General features: G+C 42.0%; 1 long non-coding RNA gene across 1 annotated transcript in view; it reads right to left on the bottom strand.

Moving 5' to 3' along the window:
- Positions 1-15,590, bottom strand: part of LOC123957114 — a 25,612-nt gene extending 10,022 nt beyond the window's left edge. The window contains exon 1 of the long non-coding RNA XR_006821733.1: positions 15,500-15,590. This is a non-coding gene — a long non-coding RNA (uncharacterized LOC123957114). The remainder of the gene's footprint in view (positions 1-15,499) is intronic.
- Between the last annotated feature and the right edge of the window lie 2,905 nt (positions 15,591-18,495).

The raw sequence follows: 18,495 nt of genomic DNA, 5'->3' as shown, positions 1-18,495 counted from the left end.
CTTTGGGTTGTTCCTATTTTCCTCTATTAATGACGAGTAGTACGCTGCTCTAGCATTACGGAGGGCCTTCCTATAAGTTTTAAGACTATCTTGCCAAATTAAACGAGAATTTTCCACTTTGGTGGAATGCCAATTCCTCTCAAGTTTCCGAGATATTTGCTTTAATTTGCGAGTTTCAGTATTATACCATGGAGCTAACCGTCTTTGTTTTAGTATTTTCTTTTTTAGAGGGGCTACAGAGTCGAGTGTCATTCGCAGTGAGCCTGCAGCACTATCAACAAGATGATCGATTTGGGAGGGACTGAAACTAGCATAGGAGTCCTCCGTTACTTTGTGACTTGATAATGAATTTAGAGCTGATGGAATCGCATCCTTAAATTTAGCTATAGCACTATCAGACAGACATCTTGTATAGAAATTTCTGCCCATTGGCGAGTAGTTTAGCAATACAAACTCAAAAGTTATCAAACAGTGGTCGGACAAAGAGGGATTCTGTGGGAACACCACTAAATGTTCAATTTCAATACCATACACCAAAACAAGGTCGAGGGTGTGGTTAAAACAGTGAGTCGGTTCATGAACACTCTGAGAGAAGCCAATGGAATCTAACAGAGAGATAAACGCAGTACTGAAGCTGTCATTCTCAACATCCACATGAATATTAAAATCCCCTACAATAATAACTTTGTCCGTTTTAAGGACTAAAGTTGACAAAAACTCTGCAAATTCAGATAAGAATTCAGAATACGGGCCAGGTGCTCGGTACACTATAACAAAAAGAATTTAGCTGCAACTCCACCTCCTCGGCCTGTGCCTCGAGGAATGTGAGTATTAATATGACTGGGAGGGGTGGATTCATTTAGGCTAACATATTCTCCATCACCCAGCCAGGTTTCAGTAAGACAAAATAAATCAATATCATAATCTGATATTAGTTCATTTACTAGTACAGCTTTAGAAGAGAGAGAGCTGATGTTTAAGAGTCCACATTTAACTCTCCTATTCATTTGCACTATTGCTCTTGTGGTTTTAATTTTTATGAGGTTTTTATGCACAGCTCCTCTTCTGTTTACCTTTTTAAATAATTTCGATGGTCGGGGCGGCAGAAACTGTCACTATAGGGTTTTCACTAAGTAACTCCTGAAATGGAGGAGCAGAGAAGTGTGTTAGACTGCGACTCTGCGTAGGGTTTTGGGTGGGTAACTGCTGAAAAAGAAGGGCAGAGAAGTGTGTAGAAGGGCAGAGAGGATGTTAAAACCTGGATGACCTGTAATTTTCTCATGTTAAACTCAGATAAAACTGAAGTTATTGCTCTGGGGCCTAAGCACCTCCGTGACGCATTATCTAAAGATATAGTTTCCCTGGATGGCATCGCCCTGGCCTCCAGCCCCACTGTGAGGAATCTTGGAGTTATCTTTGATCAGGACATGTCGTTTAAGTCTCACATTAAGCAAATTTCAAGGACCGCCTTTTTTCACCTACGTAATATTGCGAAAATCAGGAACATCCTGTCTAAAAATGATGCAGAAAAACTAGTCCATGCATTTGTTACTTCTAGGCTGGATTACTGCAATTCCCTATTATCAGGGTGCTCGAAAAAGTCCGTTAAGACTCTTCAGCTGATCCAGAATGCTGCAGCACGTGTTCTGACAGGAACCAGGAAAAGAGATCATATTTCTCCTGTCTTAGCTTCTCTGCTCAGTTTTTCCTTGCCTCTGTCGCCTAGTGCTTGCTCTTGGTGGGAACTGTTGGGCTTCTGTAAATAACATCATAGAGTACGGTCTAGACCTGCTCTTTTATGAAAAGCGCTGTGAGATAACTGTTGTTGTGATTTGGCGCTATATAAATAAAATTGAATTGAATTGAATAGTACTGTCACTGTGTGAGCCACAGAGGAGTCAGGGTGGGGTGGCCACCTAGTCATCTGGATGACATGTACATATGGAAAGGTGAGGGTGTTAATGACACAGTCCAGTGCCTTGAGAACATCCTCTAGGGCCACGACCCACACCGGACAGTGGATCAACCCCTTCCCCAACTCCAGGGTCACTAAGGCCTCCCCCTACATGGGAGCTCACTCCCTGGTGACTATCTGCTTCACTATGGTGGGAAAAATGGTTGTTTTATTTCCCACCACATCGGGTTTCACCAGAGTCGCTGAAGAACCTGTGTCCACCAGCGCGGAGCAGCGTGTTCCATCCACAGTAAAAGGTGTGTACCAGCAGTCTCCTACCCAGGTCCAGCCCAGCACCATGAGTTGTGAGCTGACCATCTACATCACCCACCGGTTGCAACGCCCCCACTTGGTTTGTGTGCCGTTTTCTCACCTGGTACAGGTCGGGACACAGAACCAGGGATCCGCATCGTCCTGGTTATGCGGTCCCCGTGTCGTTTCCCTGGTTTGCGTTACTGTGGGGACAATGACGGAGAAGGTGGCCAGGCTGTCCACAGTCCCAGCAGACTCTGGCACGCAGTCTGGGCCTCTGTTCCTCCCTCAGTGTGGCAGCCACGACGAGTTGTGTCAGTTCCCCCACCCAGGCAGGTGCTGCTATATTCAACTCAATCCCACTTGCAGCTCTCACCTTTGGTGTTCTGTCAAACATGACTCCCAGAGAATCAGTACCCTGCATTTCTCTTTCTGTAGCCAACTCCAAAGCCTCCTGGAGGGACCTGGGGTGAGCCAGCAGTGTCTGGATCCGCAGGTCAGCTGGTAGCAGAGCCTGGAAGAAATGGTCTCTGGCCAATTCACTCTGGATGGGAGGAGGCATATCAGAGTAGGTGCGGTGAACTAGTCCCTAAGTGTCGTTGGCCAGATCCTTCAGCGGTTCCCCAGGTCAAGAGCAAAGCCCAAACTGCCTCTTCAAAGCTCCAACCAAAGTGTCATAGTTGCTCCTATCAGCAGGGCTTAGTAGCAGAAGACTTGACAAAGCATCACCAGTAAGGCACATCGCTAATTGCAGGGCTTTCTCTTAAGTAGACCAGCCACTGGCCTGAGCTAACAGTTCAAATTGTGCATGGAATGCTTCCCAGTTAGTTTTGCTATCATACCTGGGAGTTTTCATTGTGGGTGAGCATACGGAGCTCGACAGTCTTGTCCATAAAATTTGCAGCCATAGCTACCTCTCGGCCGACACGTTCCTTGCTGGAGTGGCCAGAGGAGCCCAAGCCGGCCTCGGCAGCCATTCTCAAGTCATTTCTCTCACCCGCTCTGTGTTCTGCCTCTCTCCGACCCGTGGCTGGGCCTTCATGTCCCCGTTCGTCAACTTCCTCCTCCCGCTTGATTTTAGAAGGGTCCCACAGCGACATGTTTTATACCAGTTATGAGCAACAGCTAGCTCGTAGAGAAGCAAGAAGAAACTCCGTGGGCGAATTGGTCCATCACTTCTGACACCAGTGTAGCGTCCCTCAAATGAGAAGCTAGGAGAAGATAGCTGGTTTTGCTCTGTCTTTATTTCTGAACAAAATACAGACTACTGTGGGCCATAGCCAATGCCAAAAACAACTCTGCCGTCACCGAACGCTACGCGCTAGCTTCAACTCCCAACTCGCTGTCTCACCTCTCTCTCTCCTCACACACACCCTCCCTTCGGCCTAGCAGGAATAATAACAACCATCCCTCTTAACTTAAGTTTTCCTCCCCTGGAGTTGGCCTTTTGACATGCAAAAACTAGAGACATCGCCTGGAGGTTGGTAAGGATCTGCAGAGACTCAGACATGCATCGCTTAAGGACTGTGTATTCAAAGAGCCTTAGTGAACCCCTCTCAGCCATAAAGGTGTCACTGGAGACACTTAGCAGGACAGCAAAGGGGCTGTCCGACCCCTCTCTCTCCCCAGGTCACCTCCGGACATCAAAAGTACCACCCGTCCGGCCTCAACCTGACTCTTTTTCCCACAGAACGGCTGAGCCATAAAACACCACTCCCTTCTTTCTTTTAGCTGATGTGCAAATGTGATAAGCCAGGGAAGCGAAAGGGGGGACACTAATAACTCCTGCCTTCTTAACAAATGTTTCATTATAAACTGTTTTGTTCTGTTTAAATAATATTCCTTGCTAAGTTAGTAGTGGCGTTTGCTTCTTAGGTTAGTAGTTATGTCACCATGTTATTGTTGATATTTGTTGTTGAAAAGAATCTAAATAAGTTAATTTTGCAGCGTTTTAATTTTCAGCAAGGATCCCTGACATTGCCTCATTTTATGTTGTAACCAATGCTTTATCCAACGAAGGTTAAAGTCAAGGGCAACTGGACTTGGTTGAAGATACTAGAAGACATTTTGTCCCTCATCCAAAGGACATCTTCAGTTCTGACTGACTGGCAGGGAAACTCAGCTATTTACCTCAGTGGGATCGTTTGCCAGGGTCATCGATACCGCTGGTTCGTTAGTGTTCCTGGTTGCTGTAACGACAGTCATTACAGTCGTTAGGACTACCTGTGGCCAAGACTGAACGACCGTCATTGGCATCTTCAACTGAGGCCAATAAGTAACATTTGTTGAGTTTCCTGGGAAGTGATGAAAGGACAGCATTGTAAGTGGGGGATAAGTGGTGGCGTAGACCCCCTCCCCTGTTCAATGACGGCTTCTCGACCCAGGTGTAGATGGCTTCCTTGACACCTCTTTCAAACCATCCATCTTCTCTGTCTAAAATGTGCACCTGGTGGTCCTCAAACGAGTGTCCTCTGTCCTTCAAATGTAAGTAGACTGCAGAGTCTTGACCTGAGGAGTTGGCCCTTCTGTGTTGAGCCATGCGTTTGTGTAGTGGTTGTTTAGTCTCCCCAATATACAGGTTTGTGCATTCCTCACTGCATTGGACCGCATACACTAGATTGCTTTTCTTGTGTTTGGGTGTGCGGTCTTTGGGGTGTACCAGCATCTGTCTTAGTGTGTTCTTGGGTTTAAAAAACACAGGGATGTTATGTTTGTTGAAAATCCTCCTGAGTTTCTCTGATACTCCAGACACGTATGGAATCACAATGTTGTTGTGTTTGACCTTCTTTTCCTCCTCCCCTGTAGTTTTGTTCTTCTTGGATCTTGTGGCTGTCTTCACAAAGGTCCATTTAGGGTATCCACAGGCTGTAAGTGCCCCCTTCAGGTGGTTCTGTTCCTTCTCTCTGGCTTGGGTGCTTGTTGGTATGTTTTCCCCTCTGTGGTGCAGTGTTCTCATGACCCCTAGCTTGTGCTCCAGTGGGTGGTGGGAATCGAAGAGTAGGTATTGGTCTGTGTGTGTGGGTTTTCTGTAAACACCAATCTGCAGGCTCCTGTCCTCCTCAATGTGTACAGCGCAGTCCAGGAAGGCCAAACTGTTGTTGTGAACATCTTCTCGTGTGAACTTGATGTTACTGTCCACAGAGTTGATGTGTTCTGTGAAGGCTTGCACTTCCTGGCTGTGTAAGTTACAGTGACTAATGAAAAGAGACTACAGTTCTGTAGCTTTGCAAGATTAAAGCGGAGCTATCGGTACATGATTCAACTATCAGTCGACTATAGGCAAGACTTGACAATTCTGATTCGACAATGTAAATCTGCTGTAAATGTACAGTGTAAGTTACAGTGACTGTACGGCGATAAACACAGACTGTGACATGCAATATTGTTGATGAAAAACGACGAGACTAAAATGTATATTCATATAATATAAACGTTAATAAAATCTCTCTTTTGTCAGTATAATGAGGAGACAAAATATTAAAGGCCATATTTTCTCCCTCTAAATTTTCACTTGAAAGGTGTTCATTCAGTGGTGTTTTTCTTCCTGCAATTGAATGCCAGCACTGAATGCTGGCCGACCGGGGCGACGCCTGGTGGGCGAGGAAAACGTTATTGTGGAGGACTGTGGAGGTGATGAACACAACATGCTAGGGAGAAAGAGGCGCTACGGGGTCCACACCAAGGTCCGAACCAAAGTTCATGTTTTGATACATTTTGATACATTTGGTTAGTTTTGGTTTGGTTTCACACTGCAATTCTGCGACCACACTAAAGGACTTTACATGACAGACCTGCGTCCTGTCCTCGAAAAATTAGCATATCGTGCAAAAGTTCATTTATTTCAGTAATTCAACTTAAAAGGTGAAACTAATATATTATATAGACTCATTATATGCAAAGTGAGATATTTCAAGCCTTTATTTGATATCATTTCGATGATTATGGCTTACAGCATATGAAAACCCCAAATTCAAAATCTCAGAAAATTAGAATATTGTGAAAAGGTTCAGTATTGTAGGCTCAAAGTGTCACACTCTAATCAGCTAATTAATCCAAAACACCTGCAAAGGGTTCCTGAGCCTTTAATTGGTCTCTCAGTCTGGTTCAGTGGAATTCACAATCATGGGGAAGACTGCTGACAGTTGTGCAGAAAACCATCATTGACACCCTCCACAATGAGGGAAAGCCTCAAAAGGTAACTGCAAAAGAAGTTGGATGTTCTCAAAGTGCTGTATCAAGGTACATTAATAGAAAGTTAAGTGGAAGGGAAAAGTGTGGAAGAAAAAGGTGCACAAGCAGCAGGGATGACCGTAGCCTGGAGAGGATTGCTTCACAAGGAGTGGACTGAGGCTGGAGTTACTGCTGCAAGAGCCACCACACACAGACGGGTCCTGGACATGGGCTTCAAATGTCGTATTCCTCTTGTCAAGCCGCTCCTGAACAACAAACAACGTCAGAAGAAAAAAAGAACTGGTCTGTTTCTCAGTGGTCCAAAGTCCTCTTTTCTGATGAGAGCAAATTTTGCATCTCATTTGGAAACCAAGGTCCCAGAGTCTGGAGGAAGAACGGAGAGGCACACAATCCAAGATGCTTGAAGTCCAGTGTGAAGTTTCCACAGTCTGTGTTGGTTTGGGGAGCCAAGTCATCTGCTGGTGTTGGTCCACTGTGCTTTATTAAGTCCAGAGTCAGCGCAGCCGTCTACCAGGACATTTTATTTGGGGTTTTCATAAGCTGTACGCAATAATCATCAATTATATCAAATAAAGGCTTGAAATATCTCACTTTGCATGTAATGAGTCTATATAATATATTAGTTTAACCCTTTAAATTGAATTACTGAAATAAATGAACTTTTGCACGATATGCTTAATTTTCGAGTTTCACCTGTATGCACTTGACCCAAAATACACGAGGAGGGTATCTACAAATACTGAACCCTGCCTCAACTTAACCGCACATCGCGCAGAGGCAGAGTCATGGTTACAGGCTCCCACATGTGACGTAATTTGACATGTTTTGGGAAACAAAAAGCATTTTAAATTTCATTGTTGAAAATGCCGACTTTTCCCTCTGAACTTTTGCTCTTATGTCTTGTAAAACATTAAATCCTGCAATAATTTTCCAAATGGTCATTTCCAGAAATTAAAAAAAGAGAGAATGGTGTCTGCCTTTGTAATATTTTTATAAATAAACTTTATGAATAAATAAATAAAAATACAACTTTTTGGAGGGGTCATTTCTGGCCCCAAGCGTGCATCCTGCTGTAGTGTAAGTCCTGTTGATCAGTTACGTTCCTCAGTTAAGGGGAAAGTGACTCCACTCTCACCCTGGCCAACTGTCATGTGCCAGGGATCATTTATGTGTGTGTGTATGGGACATGTGCACTGGTGTGTATGTGACAGCTGCTGTATGTGCGCCATACTTGATGTCCACCATGTTACATAAAACTGTGTGGGTTTGTTTGTGTGTGTCCTTGTATCCCTGTGTGGATGTTTGGTCATCACCTCCTGAGGTCAGTCTTGGTGTAATGGTGGATACCTACACAGTAATTAAAAACCACAGTGATTATAACAATATAACTTTAAAACAGTAGCAAATTTTGGGGAAAAAAACATTAAACTGTGAAGAGTGCTTAGCGCCAGAATTTTCTGTTGAAGCAACAGTTTGATTATAATATACTGCTGCGGTATTGAATAGAAGCTCAGCCTTCTATTTATCTCTAAAACTATTCAAAGATGGTTTCCTGACAGAGACAGGGTGATGGGTATTCTTTGATTTAACTCAAGTGGGTGCTCAGAAAGAGTACAGTTATTCAAAAATAAAAAAGTAAACAGAAAGAGCATTTACATGACACATGAAAAAAAATTTTAAGAGCCCTAAACTTGTCTTTTTATGTCTGTTTTTGATAAGGGTTGCATTTATTCTCAACTTTTTTTTCCTGATTCAGGTATTAATCATATTATTGGTGGATTAAAAGGCTCCATTTAAACACTAGTGTTTGATACACACACAGCTCAGTAAGCTTGATTCGACCAGGGACAGATCCAGATTATTTTCAAGTAGATGGCATAGGGGCGGAACAACAGTTAAATTTGGGGCGCAGTCAAACGTCACAACAAAAATGAAGGCCACCAACGACCTCTCTCTTCAACATTCAGACTACTAAGTGGAAACAATTCAATTGTACAGTTACACAGTGTATTTATGTCTTCATCATGTTTTTGTTGGCTACGTTAACTCTTTCACCTTGCATGGGCTTTTCATTTTGCACTGTCAACATTAAAATTCTAATGTCCACTTGTTTATGATACTGTCATCAATATTTGGCCCTTAAGTGCAATTAGTGAACTCACAAATGTAGCCTAAGGCAGATTAAGTGGATGCAATGTAGTGTGCAAGAATAACACTGTGTAACTACACTAGCACTGTCAGTTTTCACATATTGCAATATTTATCACTTGTCACTTTTCATAGTGTTAATAATCAATACTCTTAAGCACAATAAGCAGAAGTCATACATTCTCGCAATGAAAGGGTCTCATCATTTAGAGGTACAGATCCTTCAAAAGAACTGTGTTTTGCAATTTCTGTGTCGACTACTAAACAACCTTGTCAACTCACCCATATCCAAGGCCTTGGCTCTGTGGGACTCTGGGACTCTTAGCACCCCGAGGTCACTCAGTCTTTCATTGTTCATGGTGCATAAGTGATTATTTTTTTTCTGTTTCTCTGCGGAAAAGTGGCATTGCAAGCAGCTGTGCTTACAGGTAGGGCCATGGCAATTGGCACAATCTTAACAGTTCATTGTAGACCTCACTGAATGGCTCCAGGAGTACCGTGAACTCAAGCAAACTGGTTAGATTCTTCAGTCCAGCTGCCTTCTTCCTCTCCAATATCTGCTTGGCTTGATGTAGCTCATGCTTAAGATCATCCAGATTTGTGCTGTAAATGGTTCCCAGCAAAAACAGAAGCTGTTGCTTTTGGGATTGAGTGCTTGAATCCCTTTCACGATATCACACTTAGGCTGCGTACAGACTGCAGGCCAAAGTGACCCAAATCAGATTTTTTCGCTTGTATGTGACTCAGATCTGATCTTTTTATGACAGTGTGAACAGGCCAAGTCGCATGGAATCTGATCTTTTCCAGTTAGGATTTCATGTGGTCCAAATCCGATACAGATTGTATGTTTTGAAACCCAACTTCCGTCTGGAGACTCAGATCGGAATTGATGCGACTTTGACATCACTCTAGAGCAGCTGTTGTCAGAGTTCTACTGTAGACAGAGGAACGAAAAAGCTCCACAAAAGCCATAATTAAACATTTGGCTCTCTTTCGCTATCATCTGCTCACAAATTCCCTTTCTTCCACCTGAAGTCCACCGGATTGCGAGCTCTCTTCTGAGTTACGTGCATGCTACTTGTCCGTGCGGACACAGTGGAGAGAGAGAGAGACCTGGGCCCTGACAGTAAACACAGCAAAGACTAAGATAATGATCTTTCAGAAACAATACAGAAATCAGGTTACACACAATTTCTATTTAGACAGCACTAAATTACAACATGCAAAAAACTACACTTACTTTGGCCTCAACATTACGTACACAGGAAACATGGCTGTGAAAGATCTGAGGGACAAAGCAAGGAGAGCTTTCTATGCAATATAAAGAAACCTTAAAATCTATAATCCAATTGAAATCTGGCTTAAAATTTGTACTAGAACCAATAATTATATATGGTAGCGAAATGAATTTGACAAATCGGACAAAACAATCAGAATCTTTCCATACTGAGTTCTGTAAGTACAGGTACAGAGAAAAACACCAAATAACCTGTGCAGAGCAGAGCTCGGCCTATACCCCCTCTTACTATAAATACAGAAAAGATCAATTAAATTTTACAATCACTTAAAATCAGTTAACCCCCAGACATCCCATCACAAAGCCCTAACATACCAGGAGCTGAAACCAGAGAAGAGTCCCCTCACCCAGCTGGTCCTGAGGCTCTCTAAGTCCCCAACAGCCTCAGGACAGCAACACCAACTCAAGTAGACCAAACCAAATTATCAACAAGCAGAAAGAAAAATATATTGAATACTGGAAAGAAACAACCAAAACACAAAGTAAATTGTTATCTGACCCTAAAAAGAGAATTCACACTGGCAAATTACCTGAGTACAATAAAATGTCCTAAACTAAGAAAAATGTTGACAACATACAGACTGAGTGAAGACCGCCTGGCCATAGAAAAGGATCGCCACAGACAAAGCTGGCTACCACAAGAGGAGAGACTCTGCTCCCAGTGTGACAAGGAACAGGTAGAGACAGAGCTGCACTTTCTAACCTCATTCCCCAAATATAAAACACTAAGACTAAAACACTTTGCAAACATTTCCCAAATATACCCCAAATTCAAATTTATATCAGACACACAGAAACTCCCCTATTTACTGGGAGAGATGCCCAAATGTCAAAATATATCTCATCATGCCATGAAGTGAGGACAACCAGTGGAAACTCAGACTGATAAATAATTGTACTAATTTTCTAATTATTATTATTTTGATTGTTTGATATTTCAGTAATTGTTTTGTTTTTACATTTGACACTGATTTCTTTTTATTTATTTATTATTATTATTTTTTAATCAATTAATCAATTAATTTTTTTTTGTCTATTAATATACACACACACACGTTACTCTTTTATTAATTTCTTTTATTTTAATTTTTAATATATATTTTTTTAACACACACACATGTGATCCATGGAGCTCTCTGGCTGCCTTTTGGAAACCCCCTTGGTGCTAATGTTACACTGCTTCAGTCCACAGCTCCCCAAAAAACGCTGTAGTGCACAAATCTGTCCTGTAGTGCCTCAATGACGTACACCGCTCTGGCCAAGTCCAACAACGACGATTGCAGCATACCATGCAGTTCACATGCTTTTACACATCTGTCTTAATTGTTCTTCTCATCAATATCATGGAGGACATGGAGAACAGCTGGCCGCCAGTCCATAATTTCGACAGGCATAAAACCCGCAAGGCCACTCAACTTTACTGACTTTGGGCAACTCTCGACTAATCTTGAAAAATTGTGCTCTGCATCTCCTGCCACTTCTGGTGTATGTATGATCCAGATATAGGGGCTTGAACAAAGAAAGAAAACCCAATGCCTCCGGCACTGCTTTCACTGTGTCCACATAAATAAACTAAACCAAATACAGGCAATGTGCATTGCAGTGCACATAAAAAGGCTGCTTAGCCAGCGACTGAAGTTTGTTTAATGTGGTAGTTAAATTATATATCCTGATCAAAGTTAACTCCAATCTAGGCGTTATCTTTGATTATAGTGGTGCTACAAGCCAGGGCAATGCCATCTAGACTAAAGATATTTTACAAAATGCCTCTCAGATACAATATCTTCAGTTTTGCCTGAGTTTAACATTAGGTTGATGGTTTAGATGAAAAAATCCTTGAGGTTAGTTGAGAAAGATCAATGGGAAATAAGCAGTCTAAATATATATCAGGTTTTACAGCTGTTTCTAAGGTTCCTGCGTTTCAAGATAAATCGATACGTTTGAGGGCAGGAGGTGATAGATTTTGTCTCTAATAATAATAATTAGAATTTTATCATTAATGAAGCTCATGATGTCGTTTCTAGACATCAACTAATAGAGCTCTGTCAGCCTGGCTACAGTGCTGAGAGGAAGTACCATACGTCTAGAATGCTGCACACACTAGAATGACAATAGCTATACATATTGTAAAGGCCCTTGAGGCAAATTTGTTAGCTGTGATATTACTCACTACTCATAGTAATGTGTGAATGACTTCATTTATGATAAGGACAGTGGATGTATTTAGAGATATAACTTGTGCTTTAGCAATCAAAAAGGAATGGTATAGTGACTAACATGCTTTGAATGGCTCATTTTCAAGTGCAAGAATATTTTAGTATTTTTATACAATTTTGATCTCCGTTTAGTAGTCGTTTAGCTGTTTTGAATATAGTGAATATTGCATTACCTAAAAAGATGAATATTCCTGAAGTCTTGCTTCCCCTGTGTTCAGTTTAGCACCCTGTACATAGTTGGTGACAGTTGACTAACATACATATTTTAGGGTTAAAAGCGTATTCTGCTGGTGTGTGGGAGCATAACACGTATATATGGATTGCAGTGATGTGGCAAGTCTCCAGGTCAGGAGGTCAGTTGCCATAAGTGGTGGCAGATGGCGGTGGTTTACATTTAATTAATGTCAAGCTACAGAGACAGTGAGAGAGAGGGTAAAGCAAGGTAGACAGATACATGTAGAGCGAGCTGGTGTGGTATCTCACTAATCGATCTGCAACTGGCACATTTACAAAAAACACTATCATGCCCCAGTCTGCCTGACATGCATATTAAGTCTGCACCAGTTCACCCACATTCTCTGCACACAATACACTCACACAGGAACACATTTATATGCTAATGGACTACCGCTGCTGTCTACAGCAGTGTGTGTCTGCATTCGCACAAATCAATCGATGTGTGTGTATGAGTGTAAGCGAAAGAGATAGCAGCATGTGTGTGAACTTTCACTATAGAACCCGCTGATAAACAGAGGGGGGCAGCCATTACAATCAGAGTCTTGCATTTAACACACAGGACAATAATTTTGGTGCAATGAAAAGCAGCGGTGTGGTGTATAACTCGGCAGGAATATTACAACACATCCCCCCCCCCCTCTCCCATGCTGAATCGGGGGAAGGGGGGCAACTCTATGAGGGGCCCCTAGGGACATTATTCAGAATTACCATGCATATACATGTACTTTTCCTCTCACATACACATGAAACTAAACTCAATCACATATTATACTGTAAAGCTCACACTCATACAAGTGAAATGCTTTTACATACATAACTTAAACACCTGTTATCACCATGCTATGGACTGTCACACTGATTTTATTATACAGCCCTACATGTACCAGCATTTCTTACCAGTTTACTGGTGTTTTCAGCACCTCTACATTTCACCTATTAGCATGTTGTATCTGAATTGTTTAATCTGTATGCAAATGAAAATGGAACAAGGCTGTGCCATTAATGAAATTTAATTTTCAATTACAATATATGCTTCCAACGATTATGAAAACAAGATAATATTGTGCCGCAGTCCATTGTGCATTGATCAGCCTTAATCTGTCATACACAATGCAATAAGGGGAAGGCCTGTTCGAAATCTATAACTCACAGCAACTTTATCCTGTATATCGCATTACACACAAGGCATATTAAGACACATTAGTTGTTTACTGTAACTTAGTCAATGTTATTGTGTTCCTCTGCTGTATTAATTGGGGGTTTGGGGGGCAGGTGAGCGAGTTACTGTTTTGTATATATGTTTGTGTACTGTGTGGTTTACTTTTGTGTCTGTGCATGCATGTATGCTGCAGGACATTTGCATTTACCTTTATTCATTTAGCTGACGCTTTTATCCAAAGCGATTTACAATTGCTATACATGTCAGGTGTCGCACGCCTCTGGAGCAACTAGGGCGTAAGTGTCTTGCTCAGGGACATATTGGTGTATGTGTCATAGTGGAGAATTGAACCTGGGTCTCTCACACATGTGTCTTATACACTGATTCATCACCACCTCCTTGAAAATGAGCTGATACATCATCCTGTAACAAATTCAAATTCAATATTGGGCAGAACCTGAGACACAGGCTACTACTGTACGTGAAGTGGAGTAACGGAAGGACAAAACACAGGGAGACACTCTGTAGATGAAAAACTCATTCAATGCCTGCATTGGTGACCACCTAAAACTTGAGCACAAGATGGCAGAGTGCAGCGCGTGGAATGACCCAGTTGGCTTTCTGCAGAAAATCCTGCCGGAGTGGATTCCCTCCCTGAACTGTGACCCTGTCATCGAAATAGACAGAGCTCACAGAATATATGGCAAAGGCGCTCCCCAGGGGCCATTAAACTTTTTCTGTCACGCACCCCTTCGAAAGCTAACAAAAGTTCATGCCCCACCACTCCAGCAAAAGTGGATTTCATTTTGATTAGTGCTGGGCAATGATTAAATTTTTTTCTTGTGATCAATTGCATTGTTACGCGTAAAATTGAATAATGAATTCTAAAGTAGTGTAAAGTAGTTTTAATTTAAATGTACTGCTATATAAACAAAAGTGCAATAACATGTGGTTTGCAAACACTTTAAACACTTTACCAGCAGTATTCCCTTTACACAGTAGCAATAAAATATTACCTAAACCTATACCTATAACCTAAATATTAATGTAATCAAATCAAATATTAAGCCAAAGCTGTTTGCCACTGCCAGGGCGTTACCTTTTATCTAGCTTGTTAAAACAAGTTACCATCAGAGTCCAGTTTTCTTGTTTGTTTTTTTTGAACAGGTATCAGCAGGTATCTTTTATCAGGGAGCAGCAGAAACAGTCTGTTCAGTAGGGTTGGGATGATGTCTACAAAACTACATTGAAACATCGGGATGGACGATGGCGGGGCGTCGGTGTGTGTGTTCACTCACACAGACTTCACTTGGTTAAAAACTTGAAATGACGTTACAAGTCGCAGTGGATATTTTACAAGCACGGACCAGGTAACGTTAAAGCAGCATTGAACCTGCTGCCGTGATAACGGATCGCGGATGGAAAAATGGGTGGTTTGCAGGCTGATCTACCCCCCCCCCCCTCCTGTGACCCATGGTTTGACTGTATGTGTATTCAGAGCCAGTGAGCAACGGACTTTCAAACTAATAATAATAACATAAAAACTGCGTTAACGTGCGATAAAATAATTGTCGGCGTTAATTAATTATAAGATAATGACGCGTTAACGTGCCCAGCCCTAATTTATATATATCAATAACAACACGGGTCACTAAAATAAATAAGATTCAGGCTAGCAAAAAAGTCTTGCCAGCATCAGAGCGCTTTTGTTTTTTTATGTCACCGCATGAATCATATTTATGCTGCTAACTTCAGGTTCGCTCAACATCTATGGCCTACTGAAGTGGCTCTACACCCTCTCAGGGGGGCCCATGCCCCAGTTTGAGACTACGCTGCGCTACGTGGACCATGATCTTCAGATGTTTGAGGTACCAACCAAGCAATTCTTTAAGGTGCAAGAGAAGAGAATTGCCACTGAAAGACTGGAATGGTTTAAAGCCGACTACAACTCATTCACCATACAGTGACGCCAGGGATTTGTAGATCCACTGAAGAACTGCACGCCCCACAACCCTAAAAGTGAGCCACAAAGGGAATGCTCTTACCTTCACTACAGCCAAGGACGCAGAAGAATTCTGTCATGAGCTGGGCGGCACAAACCACAAGACCTCCAGACAACGACTGACTGGAACCACATGTCACCAGTGGCTCAGTCAGTAAGTCACCTTCTCTGGGGATACAAAGGTCCAGGTTTCTGTGTGGTGCTGTTTGTGTTGAGAAGAAGTGTGCAGATGTAACCTTGCCAAGCCCTTTGAAACTAGAGCAGGACAGCATATGGCAACCTCTGCCAGCACGGCTGCAGCAAATGCACATACTGTATGAAGTGATCATGTGTATGTTGTATGTAATTGGTCATGCCACAAAGCTGTCACACTAGATGCAGATGTGAAAAATCCATGTAAATACAGTATGTGAATGCTGCATTTATTCCTACATTGTGTATGTATTTGTTATAGTATTTTAACTAATTATTTCACTACTTTTGAAATATTTGTTCAAAATTTTGTTTGATGTTAAATCTGCTTGGCCTCCACTCAATGTCATTTGAAAGGATAACTAAGTTTTATTACCACAAAACCTTAACCTTAAGTCCCCTTTTAGCTTTCTCTAGAGTGCAACCTGCATCTTACAGACATTTATTTGGGGGTTTATTTTCATAGCTGTGTTGATAAATTTTATCAGCTTTGGTAATATTGTGTATCAAGTGATTGCTATGATGTGGGAACATGGCGACATCACTAAAAATCCTGATTCTCTAAACTAACTGACATTTAAAAAACACATTTACTGTGAGACCAATCTATGTTGGTAGACCGACATTAACCTTGAGTTTTGTTTACAACCGGTCTGATCACCCGCTTGTGTTTCTTGCTGTCTTTCTTATTTTTAGTTATGTTGCTGCTTTCTGAGTTCTCAGTAATTAACCTTGTGTATAATTGTATTAATATTTAATACAACTAACACTCAAGATCGTCTACCCCCCATTAAGAATTTATAAGCAGTAAATTAACATTCAATAAATGGTTTATAACACACAAAGTTTTTCCCCCTAAAGGGCATCCAAAACTGATATATACAGTTAATGAATTCTTGTTAATTCAGTTAATGAATGAATTGAGTTCCCATCTCCCACAGAAAACTCTGCTCTGAACTGCCTGAAAACAGCTTGTTTGTAGCCCAGCCATTTACCTTTCATCCAAAGGGAAATGCACCTCATATAACGCTCGCCAAGCGTCTAGTCCGACACGCCCTCAAAAACACCAGTGGAAAAACAGTGAGCTGCAGCACACAGCTCTCCTCTCCCTTCCAAAGACTAGCTACCCTCCAGGCAGTCAGTGGACATAAAGTTGTTCCTGTGATGTAGAGACAGAGCTCAGTTAAAACTTTATGGATGAAAGGTACTTTTGTTACAGATTAATAACTCACTCTGAAACTCTCCAGTTGCTCCAGTCCATGTAGCCTACAGCTGAACCGAAGCTGTTTACAGTCTTTTCGCTGACCCGCCCTCCTCTTCTTCTGGCTAGTAGTCCTTAACTAGGAACTGCGCATGTGCAACTTCCAACAAAGATCATTTAGAGACAAGATGTATCACTCCATAGCTAAAACGAAGCGTTCAACACAGGGTGAAAAGAGGAGCTGCAGCAATGTGTAGTATGACAAAAATATGGTGTTTTTTGAAAATGAAACCATGTATACCTGTTCTGGTACAACCCCTAAATAAGATTTTGACCCTCAGCATAATACCACCTCTTTAACTGTTCATACAAATATACACAAAAATAAAGGAATTGAGTAAATCTCTAGCTATATGTTTGGTTTGCTGACCCATTTTCCTTACACAAACGTTTAGTTAATTGCACTCAATCCCATATATGTGTGTGTGTGTGTGTGTGTGTGTGTGTGTGTGTGTGTGTGTGTGTGTGTGTGTGTGTGTTTTTTAAGTGAAGTGAGGGATGAGAGGGAGAGACTAATGGAGAGACAGATGGACAGATAGAGACTGATGAAGACAGACAGACAGAATCAGACAGACAGACAGATAGAGATTTTCTCAGCCTCTCAGTTTGTGTAGCTGCCTTTTTTCTATCTGTCTGCTTCCCATTTGTCCCTCTCTCGGCCAACCTCTCCATATTTCACTCTGCTCCTTTCTGCCTCACTCAGACATAACTCAGCATCAAATGGTCCCAGTGTGGAACACAGTCACTCATACACATTCATTCAGTCCAGGATCTTTATTCACTTCATTCTTCATCTCCTTCATTCCACCTCTTCTAGTGAAACAACCTGTGAGGGAGGTGTCTGAGTTACAGAAAATTTGGTGAGGAAAAAAGTGCTAATACATAACAGACTGGATAACATCTTTATTGTAATTGTATGTTGCTCTTGTCCCACTAGAAGCTTGCAGCTTAGATTTAGGTAATGTTCTTTTTTTTAACTTCACTATAAGAATCAGAATCAGAAGGAGCAACACTTAGCAACAACAAACATAGAACTTCTGGTAAAGTTAGCAACAATAAATATGCAACGTCCGGTTAGATTTCCAAAATAAAACGCTAGCGTTTCGAAACATTGACATTTTGAAGCGTGCGTTATTAAAGTCGTCAAGCGTTGCAGTTTAGTTGGGTTTAGGCAACAAAACTACTGTGCACCATCATTGTCTTTGGCAGGCTGAATTTCTTCAGCTGCCACAGGAAGTACATCCTCTGCTGGGCCTTCTTGGTGAGGGAGGTGATGTTCAGCTCCCACTTGAGGTCCTGGGAGATGATGGTGCCCAGGAAGCAGAAGGAGTCCACAGTGGTGACTGGGGAGTCACACAGGATGATGGGGAGGGTGGAGCTGGGCTCTTCCTGAAGTCCACGACCATCTCTACTGTCTTCAGAGCGTTGAGCTCCAGACTGTTCTGGCTGCACCAGGTCACCAGATGGTCGATCTCAGGAGCTTGACAGACTGGTGACTGGAGGTGCAGCTGTTGGTGTACAGGGAGAAGAGCAGAGGGGAAAGAACGCTGCCTTGATGGCGAAAGTATATCTTCTTGTGGGCTTCA

This window comes from Micropterus dolomieu, linkage group LG19 (genome assembly GCF_021292245.1).
Source record: "Micropterus dolomieu isolate WLL.071019.BEF.003 ecotype Adirondacks linkage group LG19, ASM2129224v1, whole genome shotgun sequence".
Lineage (NCBI taxonomy): Eukaryota > Metazoa > Chordata > Actinopteri > Centrarchiformes > Centrarchidae > Micropterus > Micropterus dolomieu.
Note: the sequence above shows the minus strand (reverse complement) of the source record. Positions and strands in the feature narration are given on the sequence as shown.